Source organism: Marmota monax, unplaced genomic scaffold, assembly GCF_021218885.2.
Source record: "Marmota monax isolate L192 unplaced genomic scaffold, Marmota_monax_Labrador192_F-V1.1 WCK01_AAM20220418_F8-fsc00081, whole genome shotgun sequence".
In the NCBI taxonomy this organism is placed as follows: domain Eukaryota; kingdom Metazoa; phylum Chordata; class Mammalia; order Rodentia; family Sciuridae; genus Marmota; species Marmota monax.
The window spans coordinates 1826786-1846473 of NW_026695234.1; the positions used below are offsets into that span (position 1 = coordinate 1826786).

The 19688-nt window shown below is 39.0% G+C and overlaps 1 long non-coding RNA gene across 3 annotated transcripts in view; it reads left to right on the forward strand.

Annotated features, from left to right (window-relative positions):
* Window positions 1-19688, forward strand: part of LOC124088890 (uncharacterized) — a 259076-nt gene that overhangs the window by 169029 nt on the left and 70359 nt on the right. For all 3 annotated transcript variants that reach the window (XR_009226172.1, XR_009226170.1, XR_009226171.1), the window contains one exon: window positions 6046-6108. This is a non-coding gene — a long non-coding RNA (uncharacterized LOC124088890). The remainder of the gene's footprint in view (window positions 1-6045; window positions 6109-19688) is intronic.

The window sequence follows — 19688 nt, forward strand, 5'->3', positions numbered from 1 at the left end:
TTCTGTGGACTGCTACTCTTTCTGAAACTACTTTAATGAAATGAGACTTAGATATCAGTGGCACAAACCACAGGCAAACATCTATGGGTCACAGAGTTTGTGTTGAACTACAATGAACATTAGAAAAAGTCAGAATTATTTTTGTTTTCATCTTTAAATTAATCCTTCAATGTCTTTGTGACTTTGTGGGATACATTAGTATAATCTATTCCAAACATATTCTTGAGCCATCTGAAAATATGTTGACTGAATTTTAAAGTAAAAAAAATGAGGGAAGCTATATCTCCATTTTCTTCCAGGTTGTCATTTTAGGCTGTCATCTCTTTGCCAATGAATGGGCATATATTCAGGTGTCCTGCCTTCTTGCTTTATAATATAATTAGATACTAGAAAATAATCCTCTGTGAAGCTGTTTTAAGTTAAGTTCTTATTTTACACAGCCACAATGCTATCAATTCACATTCTTTCTTTGGAAGCCCATTTCATTTCATTCAATTCAGCTCAGCACTCGTAACTTCACATGAAAGCACTATTGTAGGGGTTTAGGAAAAGATGTGACCCAGACAGACACCAGTCCCTGCCCTTGCAGAACCTACATTCTAGCAAAGGAAGACACACAATAAACATAATACATAAATCAATATATTATATTCCTGGTAGAGGATGCTATGGGAAAAAGGAAATTAAAGCAGAATAGTGAGGTTCAAAATGGCAGGGGCTAGCTGGCAGGGGAGGGTTGTGTGCCATTTAAAGTTGCCATTTTAAATAGGGGTATCATTTGAACAAAGATCTGAAGGAGGTGAGACCACAAGTGTACACCTGGGGGAGAATGTCACAGACAGAGAATCCAGCCTGTATAAAGGTCCAATGACAAGAATATGCTAGCCCATTAAGGAAGAGCAGGGGTCAGTGTGGCTGAAGGAAAGAATGCAAGGGATAGTATAAGGCCATAGAGAAAACAGAGAGGCAAGGGGAATACCATATAAGACTTTATAGTACACTGAATAAAAGACTTGGGTTTAATATGAGTAGAATGGAATTCACTGCGAGGTATTGAGGAAGAGCTGACTTTTTAAGAAGGATCTCTTGGGAAATTATGTTGCCACTAGACTGAAAGAGTCAGAAACTAAGAGACTACTTAGGATTCTATGCCAATAGCCAAAGCAGTAGATGATGTAGCTCAGCCTATGGGTGGTCAATGGTGGTTGTGGTAGAAAGTCATTTGATTTCAGTTTTGTTTTGGAATTATGACTCAACAGAATGTCATGATAGATTGCATGTAGAGTATGAGTGAAAAAATGAGTTTTGGATTTGACAACTGGAAAGATGACATTTGTGTTGATTGAGATGGCTATAGGGAGAGCAGGTTTGTAGGAATTCTGGGATTTTTGGTTTTGAACACACTGAATTTGAAATGACTATTAGACACCTGATTGTAGAGATCAAGTTGGTTGTGAATCATGTGTAGGTGAGGCTTGTAAGGAGAACTGTGTGTTGGGGGGAACTAAAATAAGTGGAGATTTAGGAGTCATCAGTATGTTGGTTTTACAAACTGTGAGGCTAGATAGGATTATCAAGTGTGTGGCTGTAGATAATTAAGAGAAGAAGACAGGGACTCTCAGCCCTGGGCTTCCCTGGCATTAAAAAGGCAATAAAAAAGAAAGAAACCATCATCAGGGACACCAAAGAGATATCATTGAGGTAGAAGGAAAACTAGGAGGACTCAGAACCCTAAAACCCAAGGTAAAGAAGTGTATCAAGTAGAGGGACTTGAAAAACAGTGCCGAATGCTGCCAATAAATCTGGTAAGAGCAAGACTGAAAATGGTTCATTAAATTTCACAACTGGGCATCACGGGTGACCTGAGCAAGAACAAAAGTGACTGTAACAGTGACTGTAACAGGTTTAAGTAGCTTAAGAGAGAATGTTAGCAAGGAAATGAAAACTGAAAAAAGGCCAACTCTTGAGTTTCCTGCAAAAAGAAGCAAAGAAATGGGATGGAAACAAGTGGGAAAGGGAGGGCCAAGCTAGGGGATCTGCTTTTTTTGTTGTTGTTGTTGTTTTGGCTAGGACCATTACTATATGATTGCATGCTGATGGGAATGTTCTAAAAGAGAGGAACAGATTAATGTTTTAGGAAAGACAGAAAGAGTTCCTTAAGCAATTTTGTTGGGTTGGCAAATAATGAAAGTGTCTAGTGTCCAAGGGGAAAATTTGGCTTTGGAGAGGAGATAGGATATTTTCATTGATAGTAACTGACATGTCTAAGGTACCGATACTGCTGGTAGGGAATTTAGATGTAATGGTGAGACCATGTATAAAATCCCTTTTGATTCCTTCAGTTTCCCTAGAAGTAGAAAACATCATCTCCTAAAATCTCAAAAAATGATCAAAAGAAAATAAGGGCCAAGCATATGCCTGAACAAATATTTATTAAAAAAATAAAGCGAAGCCAAGCATAATATAGAAAGTATGCCATAATGTTCCATTTCAGGAATTTTTTAAAGGAATCGCTTGACTGAGGTTCTGAAATGGGAATCTCATGTCTTTTCAACTTAAGACCCTTCCTGGTGAATGTTTCTCTATCTCGGGTAGATGTGCTTCATTGCTCCCCTAACCTTCAAGTTTATTCACAATAAGGAGTATTTATAGGGAAAGTTTTTACTTTCCAATTCTATGTGAACCAGCGTCTGTACCGTTCTGTAGTTGTTCAACGTGTGTACTTTCCATGAGAATGTTCCTTCAGCTGTCCTTGCTCTTCCTCTCAAGGAGTTCGGTGATCATTACCATCTTCTCGGGGTTGCCAGTTTGGCACTGTGTAGTAATTGGCTGCAGTTCTTCAAGAGTCATAAATAGGAGTTTTGTCTATTCATGACAAGTTTCTAAACTTAAATCAGAGATAGGAAGGACCCATGTGATTTAAGAGAGAGATAGAGGACCCCTTAATCTAAATTCCTTCTTCTCTGGGGCAAAACAAAACAAACAACAACAGCAAAATCACATTTTGGAGGATTGAAACTATCTTAGTGCTTTGTTGGAACAAAATTTATAAAACACAACTCAGGAAGCCACCGCATGAATGCTTTGCAATGACGATACTTGTCTTAGTTTGAGCTGCTAGAACAAAATGCTGTGAACTGGGTGGTTGATAAGCAATAGTAATTTATTTCTTATGGTTCTGGAGTCTGGAAACCCCAAATCAGGGTTTCACCTGGGTCACATTTGGCTAGAGCCCTCTTCTGGGTCACATACTCTCCACTTGTTACTGTATCCTACGTGGTGGAAAGGGGGCAAGATAACTCTCTCAGGTTCTGTTCATAACCACACTATTCCCATTCAGGAGGGCTCTACCCTCTTGACCTAGCTTTCCCTCAAAGCTTCCACCTCCTAATGGCATCACTTTGAGGTTTAATATTTCAATAAATGGAGTTCAGATAGGCACAACCTTCAGTCCATTGCAATAATAAAACATAAAAGATAGATATTAAAAAATACGTTTGGAATTCCTTCACAGTGGTGGTCAAGTTAGTTTAAAGCAAAAAGGGAATCATCATAATATTGAACTCATAAGGTGGTAGGGGAAATGAAATGAGATTGTCCATGTAAAATACTTATCACAATTCATGGCTCATGCTAAATGTCCAATAAATTGTTACAACAGGTATAAAGTGAGAAGGTTCCTTTGGAAAGACCAATAAGGTTGTCAAAAATCAGTGGGCTGTTTTCAGCTAGCTGTGTTTGTTTTGGGGGGTGGGCAGGAGAGAAGGGGACTATAGCCAATATGACTTCACTGAGAACCAAGGTTTAACAGCAGAACCACATAAGGGCGAGGTGGACGAGAAACAGTCATTAAGCTCTTATGTGCCAGGCACTAGAGTAAGCATCTTATTATATACACATTTTATTTAGGTCTTATGATAGCCCTGTACAAGAAGTTGTATTAACCCAATTGTATGGATGAAGAAATTGAGTTGAGGAGAAACGATTAAGTGTTACAAAGGGAAAGCTCTCTGCAAATTGTTAAGTAAATTAAAAGACTGACCCTATCTACTAAGCTGCCCATAAAAGAGCAAAATCCTTACCAAGGTCACTGTGGGATTTGATTCCTAAGCCCCTAGTCTTCCTTTCACTATACAGTTATTGAGTTGCTCACCTAATCCAACCCTAACTCAAATGCAAGTTACTGGCTTGGTCAGAATCAAGGAGGAGTCGGCTTACTTTGCTGTTGGTCATGGGACTCAGCTCCTGCTTCTGAACATGCATGGGCAGATGGATGGCTCATTTTTTTGGTACTGACATAGGTCAAGGACGAAAGGAAAAGCACACTTTTTGTCTGATAAAAGGGAAGGCTCTTCCCATTCCGTAAGACTGAAGTTTAGTTTCCTTGGAACCTGAATGTTTCAAATTCAAATTAGTACTGTTCTGGTTGATTAAAAATAGAACATTCCTTCCTTCTTCCGACAGAAACTCCAAAATGGAAGGGCAGAGAGATTCAGAAAGAGAGAAACAGAGACAGAGAGACAGACACATAGACACAGAGAAAGAGAGAGAGTTCAACACAATCTAATTCTTTTCTACTTAAAAGAAAAGAATATCAATTACAAGAATAACTTTCTTTTTTTTTTTTTGAAAGGGGAGAGCCACGTTATAGAAGCGTGGTTTTGATCACTCTTCGGAAATTTTTATACCCCTTTTGTTTATGGCAATCAGTTCTAAGCACTGAGCAACTTCATTTATGAATGAAGAACAGATTGGAGGGCAGTACAATTTAAAAAATTTTGTTTTACACCTGAATTTATTCTAGAACAAGAAAATCAACACAAGCATTTTGAAAACCTAACAGAGAAATGGCAAATCTCTAATTCTTAATCCTTTTATTGATGTTGTTTTATTTTGTTTTGTTTTTGCCTTAAGCTGTGAAAAGATAAACTCTTCACTCAGCCTGTACTTGGCCTCCTGAAATAGAAAAAATGACACCAGGGTATACAATTTTTATTTTCCTTTCCTTTCTATAACCTGGGACAGGGGTAGGGTGGAATGGGGAGTTTTCAGGAAGGAAAGGGAGAAAATCAACACCTAAGTTTCCGTTATGAGTTTATTATGAAAATATCTATGTACAAATATATGAAAGATTAACTCACCCAAACCACCATGCCTCTACCCCTGGCCACACACACAGTGAAAAAGTTGTTCATCCATGTCCTCAAAGACCAGTTTAGAACAGGAGAGGTTTAGGGACATTTCAGAACAGAACTTAAGGTCTACAAGAGTAGCTAAAGATAGAAATTAGCTACTAAGAAGAACTGTGATTTTCTTCCTCCCCAAAGAATTTAAAAAATCTGCTTAGCATCCATCTTGGATAACCTAACTGCTCCTCCATCCAGAGACAGGCATCTGCACTAATGATTCTCCAGGGCCCAGAGATTCAGCCAAAATCTTTCCTCCGCTCCATCTTGGGATTTGTTTATACAATGTATGCGTGTTATACTTTATGCTACAAGTGACTGTGAAGTTTTGCTTGTTCCACAATTTCTCATTGCCCATTGGCCAGCTCACCCGTTCCCTTTGGCTTATTGTAAAAGGGCAGAAATCCCTCGAGAGAGGGAGAGACACCAGGAGAGGGCAGAGACCCAAACAGCTTCCTGCGGCTTCCTGCGACTCATCCTCAAGTTCCATCACCCCCAAGCAACTTCTGTCACACCACAGCCCCCCAAACGGCAGGGCTGTACATTTTCTTTAGTGGTGCAATCTTGTTCTGAGATTACAGGGAATGCTGAGTTTTATTAGAGTTCTTTCAACAAACTCTTAATTGTCACTGCCCCTTGGTAAGTGCTGAGTCACTCCCAAAGCCTCGCAGCATTCCATGGACACCTCATCCTTTCTTTGCTTTTCTTTTTTCTTCCTTCTTCCTTTTCTTTTTCTTTCTTTCTTTCTTCTTCTTCTCCTCCTCCTCCTCCTCCTCCTCCTCCTCCTCCTCCTCCTCCTCCTCCTTCTTCTTCTTCTTCTTTTCTTTTTAAACAGCCTCCTTATTTTTTTCCCCAACAGACTTGTCTTTGGAAAAAATTGAGAAGAGCCGGTAGACTTGGTTTCCACACTCCTGCTCCTTAGGTGAGTGTCATTTATATTTCTAACTTTTATGCAAGGGTCACTGAAGAGTATTTCCCCAAGTTTCTATTGAAGAACTACCTCATTTGATCTTTGCAATGCAGGCACTCTTTTAGAATTAAGCACTGAAAATTTTGATGACACTTCCATGCTTCTTGTAAAATTCATCTTTGGGGCAATTTTACGGTGTGTATTTTCCCCTTGAACGTTTGAAAGAGCTGGATTTCCTTCTCCTTGCAGAGCATTCTAGCAGCTGTGTCTCATTTGCTTTGCAAGGGCATTTGAAGAAATTGCTATTTTGGAAATGGCTTAACATATGGGATAATTGTTTTAAAGCACTTTACAGTTTGCATTGTTCTTTTCCATTATTTTAGCCAGACATTTCTCATAGACACCTAGGAAATATCATCTGCATTTTTCAGGAAGGGCAATAGAAGTACTGAAGAAATAACATAGCAGATTGGCAAGACAATATATCTTACTTCTGAATTAATCAACAGATTACAATCTCTTTCTTCAGATCCTTTAATACCTACGGCCAGAAAGCCTATACCTTTTGACCTAAATAGGTAGACAGACACACGTGCTGTGCTTCACAGGCACGTGTGTTCTGGTCAGCCTTAGGTCTGCTCTAACAAAGAGCTTTCTCAGCACTTAGACATTGGGGTCCTGTTTGTACAGGGACACCAGCTAGCTGCTTTTATTATTTAATGTGGCAGGTGGCTATAAGCACTGCTTTTAGAATCAAATTGCTTGGGCTTAAATCCAAACTCCAACCTTACCAAGTGTGTACTGGTGAATTAATTAACCGCCCTCAGCCTCATTTTTCTTTCCTTTGAAATGGGAGCAATAGTTGTTTCTTCAAGGAATTATTATTGTGAAGTTTAATGGCCCAAATCCAGTACTAAGGCACGCAGTAATACCCTGGTAAATGTTAGCTTTTACCATATTGTGGTTTAAAAGGTGGTCACCTGGTCATTTTTCCTGAGGTTTATTTAAGTTGACTTGTTTCATAAAATAGAAGCAGTCAGGATGAGGGATAGTTAGTGATCTTCTGGATTTCCATTACGAATTTATTATGAAAATATCTGTGTGCAAATATGTGAAGGGTTTACTTCCCCACCCTGAACCCTTCTCAGTAGTGAAAAAAGTTGTTCATCCACGTCCTCAAAGGCCAGTTTAGAACTAGAGAGGTTTAGGAAAGTTTCAGCATAGAACTAGAAGCATAGATAAAGATAGAAAAAACCAAGAAGAATTGTGATTTTTCTTTCTCCTTAAAGAAATTAGAAGGATAAACAGACGTTATACCTGTTTCCTCTGCTTTGAAAACTATGACAATTATAACATCTCAGTCACTCTACTCCCTCAAAACACAAAGTGGCAATGTTGCTCTTCCTGAATAACATGTGATGAAGACAAAGACCCCATTCACGCCTGTGGTATTTCAAGCTAGCACTTTGGAATGGTAGTGCACCAACAGGCAAATGATGACATGGGTTTTCTTCAAGTTCAAGGTGAAATTAAGGTGTAGAAGAAGTTGCAGGGATCTGTCTAGTTGTAAACAGGGTCTTGTTGGACCCCAGAGGACTCAGTCCCATATCTCTAATTTGTATTTGGAGAAACTACAGTAGAGAAGAGCAAAATGCTGCTCTCCGTTTACCCAACAAAGTGATTCTAGGCTCTGCTAGGTACTGAAATGTGTGGTCCTTATAAATGGGGAATTATAATATATTTGGGATGATGGGGTTATTCTGTATTTGCCTGGAGAATTCACATGGCAAGTGTTATATCCTGGGAAAGTCCAAGGGGGGGCAGTCACCCTAAATACATGCTATTCTTATTGTTCACCGTAGACCTAACATGCCTTGATATTTCATGAATTGAAGAGTATAGTCAATTCTGAATACCTAAGGTTCAAAAATAGTTCTTTAAATTATTGGAAGAAAACTTCTTAGAAATATGGAATGTGACTAGAAAATCCTAATAGCTATTCTATGTGTCATAATGTAATGGAAATCACCCAATATATTCAATATAATCACCCAATATATTTATACAGAACCTTTAGGACAAGTGCATTCAGGTAATAATGAAGACAGATGGTATTGGAAAGAAAGATCTCATTTGGATCATTTTTACATCCAGAAAAGTTCTGTTTTGTACTCAAGGTGTATTTTGAAAGTGACTGTCACTTACAACACACTGATAAGTGCTTTGTCTTAGAAAACTTCAAAGTGAAACAAAGTAGTCTGGGAAGATGATATTACTGACCATCTATCTACTTGGCATAAAAATAAGTGTACAACAAAGAATAACAGCAGGTCACTGGGAATTAGCTTGAGGTAGCATTTGGTATTCCAAGGATGTGCAGAACTATTAACCAATGAGCACACTTGGGAATTAGGACAGCTTCCAAAAAAACAATTCCTTTAGTTTGCTTTCATGTCATACAGTGATTGCACTGGAGTGGAACTTCAAAATGTATAAGCATGCATTTGTTTGAAAATTCAAAAGTTTCTTGATTGACTTATTTGTGCTTTACCTAGAGGCATCTAACCAGAATCCAAGCCAATGTACGCCCTATAAATGCCAAAGCAGAGCGTCTCATAGACACGCATAGCAAAGATAAATAAAACATGTGCAGAATGTATTAGTAAGAGCATAAAAACAAGCCAATTTTTGATCAAACTCGCTGACTTCTATTAGTAGACAGAAATAATATTTATTTTTAAAAAACAGACCTTTAAAACATAATAGCTCATTTTGTGCTTGGCTTTTAAAAACAGAACATGTAAACCTCTGAGAAAATGTTAAGGGGCTTAAAGACCCTCTGTACATGTCACACACTTTTCTTTATCTATCCTACAGGACCTACTGCAGCCCTAGGCACATGCTGGAGACTTAGTGAAATTTTATTGAATGTTCTTTGTATTACTAATGATTCAGTGTGACATCACGAAACTAAAGTGAGCAGGGCATGGCCCGCCATTCCACATTCAACTTTTCCCCAAGGAATGAACTACTTTACCTCTCAGACAGAAGCAAAGAACTCATTCAAAAAGCAGAGCTGAAGGCTGTTGCAGTTATTGTTGTTTATATTTCCCTGGACAGAGGAGTAATTATGTTGGCTTCAAAGGCCTTTTCTTCCACCTTCCATCTTGGCATGCTGATGCAGGAAGAAGCTTCCTTCTGTTCCTATATCATACAAATGGAAACTCGGAGGAGGAAACTAGCCAAGGTCATAGAGTCAAGCCTTTTCAGATATTTGTTAAGCCTAATATCATTTTCCCAAACTGCACCAAACAGAGCTGTAGGTATTTTCTTGGCCCTTTTTCTGGTTGAGGTGAAACCCTCTTCCCTGTGCTCTCTCTACCACCAATGGTTATCTCAATCCTACCACTCCTTAAACAATGCTATCTCCTTCTGTAGCTTTCAGCAAACACTGTACCTCCACTCTGAAGTCTCAAGCAATGAGAATCTTCTAGGTGACCCAAAGTGCTTTATAAACAGGGATGTGAGGGCCATTCCTACATTTCCCCTTAGGCTAGCTGCTGCCTTTAGTACAGAGAGGCCCAGCTCCAGGCTTGGACTGATTCCTCTTGGGCTTCAGTAATGTGAGTGAAGGCTTTGCTTTATGGTTAATTTAGTTGGTGATGAGAGCAAACTGAAATTTGTGAGGAGAGACATAAACTGGAGAGAACCGAGGTCATAGCTTGAACAGAACCTCCAAGAAGACAGATTGCCTGTGGCTCAGAGCATCATCTGCCCTGCCCCCACTCCCCGCAATAACAATGCAGACAGAAAGTAGAAAAATGACAGTCTCCTTCGAGGTGCATGTGAGGGCACAAAGATTTTTCAGAACTCAGCCCCACAGAGAGGAAATCTGCTTGATATTTATTCAAGCCCCTTCCTTTTAAATCTTGATTACCCTTGGCTCTGCTAGGTGCTGAAATTTATGTACCAGCGGCAGGTGATTCTTATGTAAGAATGGAATGTTGGGTGTGATAAATTTGGTCTTGAGCAATCTCAGCTCAGTTGCTGCAGATGGCAGTGTCATGATGAGAGAGTTAGAGAGCAGTGACCTGCTGGGCTGTGGGCTGTCTGTGAAATGGCTACTCAGTTTGGGACTGTCTGAGCCAATTCCTTTGGCCTCAAGGTCATGACCAAGGTGCATAGCCTTACTGTAGGGTGCTATGATTCTAGCAACCTTTCTTCTTCCTAACTTAGATACATCCTCTAAAGGATGCTGCAAGAATCAGGTTGGAATTGGTATTCTTTAACAATATCTTTACAATTTGGGATCTCCATCATGACTAATCCTGTTAAGAATCAAATCTATGATTTTAAATACTTGCTTACATTAGAGACTTTGTGTCAGCTGGGTTGTTTTGGCTAAGGAGACATTTCTATGCCCAACGCCCCAGTCAAGTCCTCTCTGTGATCTGGAGACCTTGAGTAACAACCTTCAGGCTACAGATTCATAGCTGTAGTTTTAAGAAGTTTGAAAATCTCCAAAACATTCACACACAAAATTGTGAACATATAGGCTTTTTTCCAAGGAGAGGAATTATAGCTTTCATAACGTTGCGATAGGAGTCTAAGATTCAACAAAAAGTAAGAATCCCTATTTTGGTGATCACTTTGTTTTCTTTCAGCCATTTCCTGCTTTGAATGTTAGGCTGAACTCATCCGAGGTTAGCAACATAGGCTGAGCATTGGAGTCAGCCTGTTGATCCTGGCTTGGATCCTGGCTCTGGTTTCCTCACTGTGTGAGCTTAGATGTGTCATTCTTCTTTGTCAGACATCCTTCTTTAGAAAATTGATAAAATAGGAAGAAAGATTACCTGTTTCATTATGCTACTATGGAAATTAAATGAGAATATTATATGTATATAAAATAGATATCTTCTGCTGTTCCTGGCATTTGGGAAGCATTCTATAAACAGTAGTTAATAGTGGTAGGAGTCACCTCGAACTCACATCCCTGAAGCATGTAGGCTGAAGCTCAGTGCTGTGTTCTTCCTTTCTGCATCTTTGCATTTTCTCCTGCCTTGGTATATATGCTGAGTTATTAGCTACTATTGCATATTCCTCATAAGCATCAAGGTATTTTAACAACCACTCTTAAGAAATGTCATAATCCCATCCTTCCATCTACCTCTTTTGGGCAAAAAAAGTGATAATAACTGGCACCAGACTCCTGGTGTCCCATTCTATAAGAATTAGTTTTTTATACTATATTTTATACTATTCTATAATTATTTAGTTTTTAAAAAACATATTTTATGCATACATATTTAGCTAGGGACATTTTTTAACTTTATTTTTAATAACCTTCTTCTTTTCCTAGCAGGTAGTAAGTACTCATAGATACTTGCATAGGATGAATTAAAAAGAAACTCTAACTTAATCAGGGATGTATGCATGAGAACATCGCTATCTTACTCTTATTGTCCATTCATCCTTCTCTCTCTTTCCCTCCCTCCCTCTCTCTCCAGTGCTAGGGATTGAACCCAGGGTCTCGTGCATGCTAGGCAAGTGCTGCACCACTGAGATACATTCCCAGTCCCCAAACGCCATTCATTTCTTCAAACAGCTCTTCAAACATGACTTGTCTTAGAAACTATGAGAAAGGATGGCTTTATTTGAGGACATTCATCATCTTGCTATTAATGTGCTTCCTTTCTACTTGGGTTTCAGGCAAAGAATATCCAATCTGAGACTCTTTTTGAATCAAAATTTCCATAGCAAGTGTAAAATCATCTTAAATAGGGAATTCCATTTTCTTTACAGAGGATACTTCAGTGAGATTGGCTAAAAACAATTTTTTTTGAAGAGAGAATGCATTAAGAATGAAAAATTTAAGTTTGTGAAATATTATGAAAGCTAAATGTGATGTGCTGAAAAAACATAACAGCAGGTTTTACTGTAAAATCTGTATCTCAGCTATATCAGAAAATAATATTCAAGGGAATATAATAATTCTTTCCATGTGTGCATTTCTGTTGATCTAGTTCATTGTCTAATCCGCTGAATTTACCAAATAAATATTTATTGGATAGATGGAATCATGATATATTTATGTTATAGTAAAAGTAACATTATTTATATTTTATTTATAATATGCCAATAAAGAAAATGCAGTAGTTCCCCATGTAATGTGTTTATGAACATATTTCTGAGGCTCAGTTGACTGACAAACCACTAAAAGAAAGTGACTTCTATATCTGTTTTCTATAACAAGTAGAAATTTTAGAGAATATGAGTTGTGAAGCTTTCAAATGAGCCTTTGTGAGTGTGTGTAAATTGCTGTTTAGTTTGTTAGCAGTTGAGTTTGCAATTACCTCCATTCAAATAGAACAATTCTCTAGAAGCCCACAGCAGCCTTTTGGATGTATACCTTTTCTCTTTCTTCCAATCTTGCCTTTTGTAATTGAAATCACAAGCAAAATCAGAATGGCATCAGCTTACCTGGCTCAGGGATATCAGATCAAGTCAGGGCAGCAGTGTGTGTTCCTCTTGTACCAGTAGCAGGACTCACCTGAAAAGTTAGGGTGGAGAAGAATGGCCATGAACTAGGAGAGTTGCCTAGAGCTGCCACCTTCCTCTTGAGCCATCACTGAACTGGGCATTGACATCCAGGAGTAAGTGTTCATGTGCAAGAAGCACAGGGAGGTCACACAGACAAACAAGAATGAAGCAAAGACATGGTCCCCTAAAGGGGCTGTGTCATTCTTCTTTCCTCTACCACTACTCCCAAGTATTTTCTCCATACTGTAGTTCTGATGTGTGTCTCATGGCAAATACAAACATAGCACTGGTATTTCTTATCTTGTCTTGCTATTAGGAAATGAGAAAACATAATCCACATATATTGGGCACTTATGAGTGACAGGTAACTTTACTTGCTTTCCAACTTAATGGATTTCAGATGGGAAAGAGTATGAGAAAGTTAAGCAACTTTTCCTGAACTACCACCTGGTAGGACTGGATTCATAACCCTTGATTGTCTTCCACTGTGTTTCTTCATGGTGACCCTCATCAAAGAGAAAATTCTGACGTACGGGATGAAAAGGGCTGCTTACTGAGAAGAATCATTCTGTTTGAAGATTTGCTTTCTTGTTTCCACACACCCCTTTTGTTTACAAGCTGACACAAATAGACACTCATATGCACATCCTCATATGTGAGCTCACAGCCTCTCCCATTTCAAAAACCAAAGCTCCCCACTTTCTCATACATGTTAAGACATATGAAAATAACTTATGTGTGATGCCAAGGTCAGAGAGGTCAGACTAAATCTGAACACGGGCATTTGAGTCTGTCAAATGAGTCAGTCAAATGAGTATGTTGAGGGATTTGGACTGATGGTTGTCAATATCACTATGCACAGAAGATGTCTGTTTGCTACACCAAAATTTTCTAACACATTAAACCATTAGTTTGAAGAGTGACTAATATCCTAGATCCATTGGTCTTTGTAAGAAGTTTCTTGCTGCAGGATCAGATGAGTTTTGTTGAACATTCTTTAGTTTCCTCTTTCCTTCTCTTTCCCTGTCCACCCACTGTCTACTCCGTGCTTCCTCAGCATCTCCGTGAGAGGTGGTATTCTCTCCTTGCCCATTGGTACTGTCCACGCTGGCAACCACTTCGGCATCATCCACCTTCCCCACTGGAGTGAGAATTCCATGCAGACCTCTTTTCTCACACATGTGTAATCTATCTTCAAGTCACTGTTCCCGAGTATAATGACTGGTACAAATGAGACATTCAATAAGTACTTGTTGAATGAATTCAGGGTAAGATGAATAGAAAAGCACATTCATTTATTTTGCTGCATGTTTGACTTCATTGAAACATTTGGATTTTTATCTTGAATTTCATTTATTCATAGTGCTTCTCTCTCTTCCCCAGTCAATATTGAGTGACTGTCCTTTAATGCCTCAGGCATTGCTCTAGGTGCCAGAAGGTGTGAGACTTGGTCCCTTCTCCCCTGGGACATCCAGAGTGAGCTGTACCTATCAAGTTGGTTCTGAGACAGTCTACCATGCTTGATGAATCACCACCGCTGTGAGTGGAGCCTTGAAGTGGCCCTTAGTGGGAGGATGCAGAGGAGGAAGACATTTTCCTCATTCTTGAGGCTCTCACAGCTCAGAAGGAAGCGAACAAATAAATGCATGAAATACATAATAATAAATGTATGCCTCGCAAAAGAAAACAGTGAGAAACAGTAGGAATGGCTGGGGATTTTTGTAGAGGTAAAACAATAGTTGTTCTTTTATATGGAATCCCCTGTGTTTTCTCAGCTAATATACAATTTATTTAACAAATATTTTTTTCTGTACTTCTGTATGTTCAGCGCTGTGCAAAGGCTGGGCACATACCAATAAACAAGAAATGCGTGAGACCTGCTTACACAGAAGGCACAAGATAAGGCACAAGTGTCTGCCTCATGGGTGAGAGTGAAAGTGCATGGAATGAGAAGAAGTGAGACTGACAGGAAGTAGAGTCAGGGCCAGTAGGAAAGAGAGAGAGAGACCAAATCTAAGAGCTTCTGGTCAGTCCCCTGCTCCTGGCTCCACGGATTCCAAATGTGGCAGCTGTAACTTAAGGAATTTTAACTTTCTCCCTTAGAAATTTTTACAAGGAAAGCTCTATATTTTTGAGGTGACTGAATGTGAGGGTCTCGGTCTGTTTTGCACTGCTGTTACGACACCACAGACTACATAGCTTATAAACAAGTAGAAATGTACTCCTCCCGGTTTTGGAGATTGGGAAGCCAAGATCAAGGCACCAGCGGGTTTGGTTGTCTGGCAAGAGCAGTCTTCTCCAGAGTGGGAGAACCAAGCATCCTCACAAGGCAGAATATAGCAGAGCAAAAGAGCACATGAGGTATAAAACCTCTTCTAAAAAGGCCCTAATTCCATCCAGGAGGGAGGAGCCCCATGGCCTAATCATCTTATAAGGGTACCCCTCATAATACTACTACTCTGGCAATGCCTAGATTCTGGAGGGGACACTTTCAAACCACAGCATGTTTCTGGTAGAAGGTTGGTGAATGTCTAACTCCAGCAATCTAGGAGACTTGGAAGAGGAAGCTTACTTCTAGGTAACTTGCTTAATTCTGATTTCCATTTAATATTGGGGTTTAACGCCTCCATTTCTACCATCATGTCCTATAACTCTTAAAAATTTGTTTCCACTTTTACTACGGTTGGAAGCATCAGATCTTGTGTTCATTTTGTGCAAATTTGATACTTACTACATGCTGAGCAGTGTCCTGGATCTGAGTAATTCATCAGTCCCAAACTATTTTCCCTGTGTAAGCATCAATGATCTTAGCCTAACTTCATGAGTCTATTTCAAGGTATTTCTGAAAGAATCTTCAGAGGCTGTTGTTTTTTTTTTTTTTTTTTTTTTTTTTTTTTTTTTTTAAGACTCATATTGCCTGTTTTGTGATTTGGTTTTAATTACTAAAGGGAATATAGAGCTCAGATGAATATCATAAAAACACTAGAATTAAGACAATTGGAGAATTCCAAAAGCATTGCTTCCGGGACAGTCCTAAATCACACTCGACTTTATCAGGCTTTACAAGGAAGACAAAAAAGGCTCAAAGGACTATCACCCTATACCATCATACCATCGCAAAAAGAAATGTCTTCTTTTAAATGTTGACTGAATGCTTAATGAGGCTAGTGACAAGACTAGTCACTTTCACATGCATTATTTCATTCAATGGTTCCAATAACCTTGTGAAATAGATCTCATTAGTATTCCAATTTTATAGATAAGGAAATTGGGGCTCTGAGGAACCAAGGAAGTCTTGCAAAACTGTGCACTTAGTAAGTGGAGTGGAGAAGACAAATCCAGGCTTTGTGTTCATTTCATGAATATTTATTTGATACTTAACTATGTGCCAGGCAGTGTCCTAGACCCAAGGAATTTTTCAGTCCCAAACCGTTGACTCTGCATAGCATCAATAATCTTGCTTTTATGAGTCTATTTCAAGGTGTTTTTGAAAGAATATTTTGACTCTGGTTTTTGCTTTTGGTGTGGCCCCTCTGTATCTTTCCTGTGGTAGAAATCTCTTTACAAAACATTCTTATTAAGACTTAGAACTGTTTCTTCTTGACTCTGAGAAACTATCCTCTGTCTGGAGACCAAAGGAGGGGTGAATTTGTCTTGGATTTTGCCTTCTAACAACCTCTGGGGTTTATTGAAGGGTTGCCATTTTTCGTCCCGCTATACTGAAAATATGCTAGGGTCCCCCTTTTCCTCTTGGCCACCTGCTTTCCTGGCTTCCAATTCCCACAAAGATGACAGACTACATGCTTCTTATTCTGGCCATACCCAAGGCCATAGAGGAACATTTTATTGACATTCTTCAGTAATCTTTTCCTAAACAGTGTTTTCTGTATCTGTTCCAAAGTCTTTAAGCTATTTTTCCTTTTTGTATATGTGTGTGTGTGTTGGGGGGAGGGGAAGAGAATGTATTTCTTTTATTATTTGTTATGTTATTATGTTATCATACTGCATTTTATTATAACACACATGTATTAAATATTAGAATTATATTTTAATTATTTAGAACCAATGCTCAGTGTCCTTGCTAGTTGGTTTTAGTAATTAAAGAATAAAGAACCAAGGGCCAATCACAAGCAGCTTCTGAATTTGAAAGGTGTCCAAATGATAGCCCAGGAACCCAAGGAGCTCAAACCAGGTTAGCATAGTCCATCTTCTATGGCTTATGTATAGGATACCCAAAGTCAAGGGATTGGATTAGTCATGGGTATAGAATTTGAAAACTTAAGGGAACATTTGAAATCCAGACCCTACATTGTAGAGAAGGAGTATATTCTAGAAAGGTCATGATCTGCCCAAAGTCAAACAGGGAGTCAGGACAAGAGCAAAACCAGCCATTCTCAAGCTTATATCTGTGGATAAAAATTAGATTAACCCCTTGGTAGACAAATGGCTTGCAGGTATATGCCAGCGCAGGGCTGCCTTCACTCTGCTGGTTGCTCCCTTGCTGTGGAGATGTGCAGTTTGATGCAATCCCATCTATTTGTTTTTGTTGTTATACTTTTGGTGTAATAATCCAAAAAATCATTGCCAAGGCCAACATCAGGAAGCTTTTGTCCTATTTTCTTACAGTAATTTTACAGTTTTGAGTCTTACATTTAAGTCTCTACTATGTTTGAGTTGCTCTTTGTGTACAGTTTAAGGTTCAATTTTACTGGTCTGCATGTGGATATGAAATTTTTCCAGCACCATTTACTGAGGAAACCATTTTTCTGACTCTTTTTTTCATGTCACTCTTGTTGAAGATAAGTTAACAAGAATGCACAGATTCCTGGGCTTTCTATACTGTCCCATTGGTCTCTATGGCTATACATTTAAGCAACAGCACTATACAGTTTTGGTCATGATAGCTTTGTCATGTGTTTTGGAATCAGGAAATACAATATCTGCAGCTGGATTCTACTTGCTCAATATTGCTTTGGCCATAAGGGATAGTATTTTGTGGTTCTTTATGAATTTTGAAAAAAAAATCTATTTCTGTAAATAATGCCATTGGGATTTTGATAGTGATTACATTGAATCTGGAGGTCACTTTACATGGTATGGACATTTTAGCAAGGTGAAGTCATCCAATCCAGTTATCCTTCATTTGCTAAGATGATAGATCTCAAGTATTCTCATCACAAAAAAGAAAGAAGGAAGAAAGGAAGGAAGGAAGAGAGGGAGAGAGAGAGGGAGAGAGAGAGAGAGAGAGAGAGAGAGAGAGAGAGAGAGAGAGAGAGAGAGAGGGAGGGAGAAGGGAAAAAAGAATGGAAGAAGGGGAGGGAGAAAAGCAGAAAGGAAAAAGGGAAAGAAGACAATGGTAACTTCCATAGGTGAGGGATATGTTAATTAGCTTGACTGTGGTGATCATTTCACAGTGTACACTTGTATAAAGACATTGAGTTATGCACCTTAAATATGTACAATTCCTATTCCTTCAGTATATCTCAATAAAACTGGGGGAAAAAAAGAAATCATGCACAAAGCAGCTTCTTGTGTTACAATTCCAAAGAATCTGATTCAGATCAGGGGTGTGACTCAGGAATCTTAGTGATTTATAAGCCACGTGGGAGATGTGGCTGCTGGTGGTCCTGGGACTACTTTAAGAAACAGTCATCTGGAATCTGGGCCTCATGACTCTCCATCCTGTTTCTTCCCAAAGGACAATGCTGCCTCCCTACATTCAACACATTCCAAACAATACATTAGACTCTTTGCGATTCACTTTAGTGCTCTTATTTCCTAACTCAACAGTTGATTACTGATTAGGTCATTTCATTGAGTAATTTTCTTTCACTATGGTGTGCCAGCAGCTAGAGCTACAAAGATTGAAACATAGCCTCACCCCCAAGGAACTCTACAACAGTGACAGTGGTAACCACTGTTTGTGGGCATTTTATTTACATGCTTTACACATTTTATCTCATTCAATATCTTATTCCCTGACTTTCAGTAATTCTGCACATAATGAGAACATAGTTTGGGAGTTTTCTCATACACAGAGAAATATCCATATTCTCTGCAACTCATTCTTCACACTTAATATATCTTAGAAGTATTTTGTTGCCAGTTTTTCTTTCTGGATGGCTAGTCTTTGTAATGAGTACAGAGTATCCCCCAGTATTGATGTACTCTCGTTTATTTGACCATTGTTGTATTAGTGAAGAGTAAATTGTTTCTATTTCCTCCTCTTACAAAAAATAGTGCCCTCATGAGTTCCAAAGCAGATATTATCAGACTCATTTTGCAGATGAGGAGATAGAGAAAAATTAATTGCCTTGTCCAAGGTCTTCCAATAGCAGAAGTAGGACTCCAGTGGAGTCCCATCTGTCTCAAAGACAAAAAAAGTTCCTTTCTTCTCACTATGCTATTCTAATAATTGCAACAGGGGAAGTGCTGGATGAGGTGGGGATGACTGTTTTACCCCCAAACCTGGCTCTGGATAGGACCTTGGGGTCACCTGAGGAAGTGACAGTTGAACAGAATCTAGGAGTCTTTTGAGAGGGAGGGTAGTGCTGTAGAAAGAAGGTGTTGGCTTATTGCAAGCCAGTCAATCACACTTACTGGGTACCTACTAGAAGAATCGTACAGTACGTTCTTGGAAGATTCCTGGAAAGAAGACATGGTATTTGCACATGAGGACTTCACAACATGTACGTGTGTGTGTTCATATGTCTATCTCAAAAATACTAGAGTATTAAGCTAGTGATCACAGTATAAATAAATACCTACCTTATTTGGCAGCCTAAGAGAGCCTGGAAATGAGTGGGCGATGGGGTCCTGTCTATGTGGCAAGCAAAGAATTTTGCCCTCTTAATAGCTCAGTCTCTTCCTCTTAAACGAAGAAAGTAATATCTAGTCCCTGCCCACTTGACAGGATGTTGCAAGGCTTGGTTAATTTCTGTAAATGTTTTGAGCTCCTCCGAGGTGTGTGTTCTGTAAATAGGAGGTATTAATAGCAGCTGACAGAACAGAAACAAAACTGAATTGAGCTGCAGTCATTTTCTGGGAAAGAA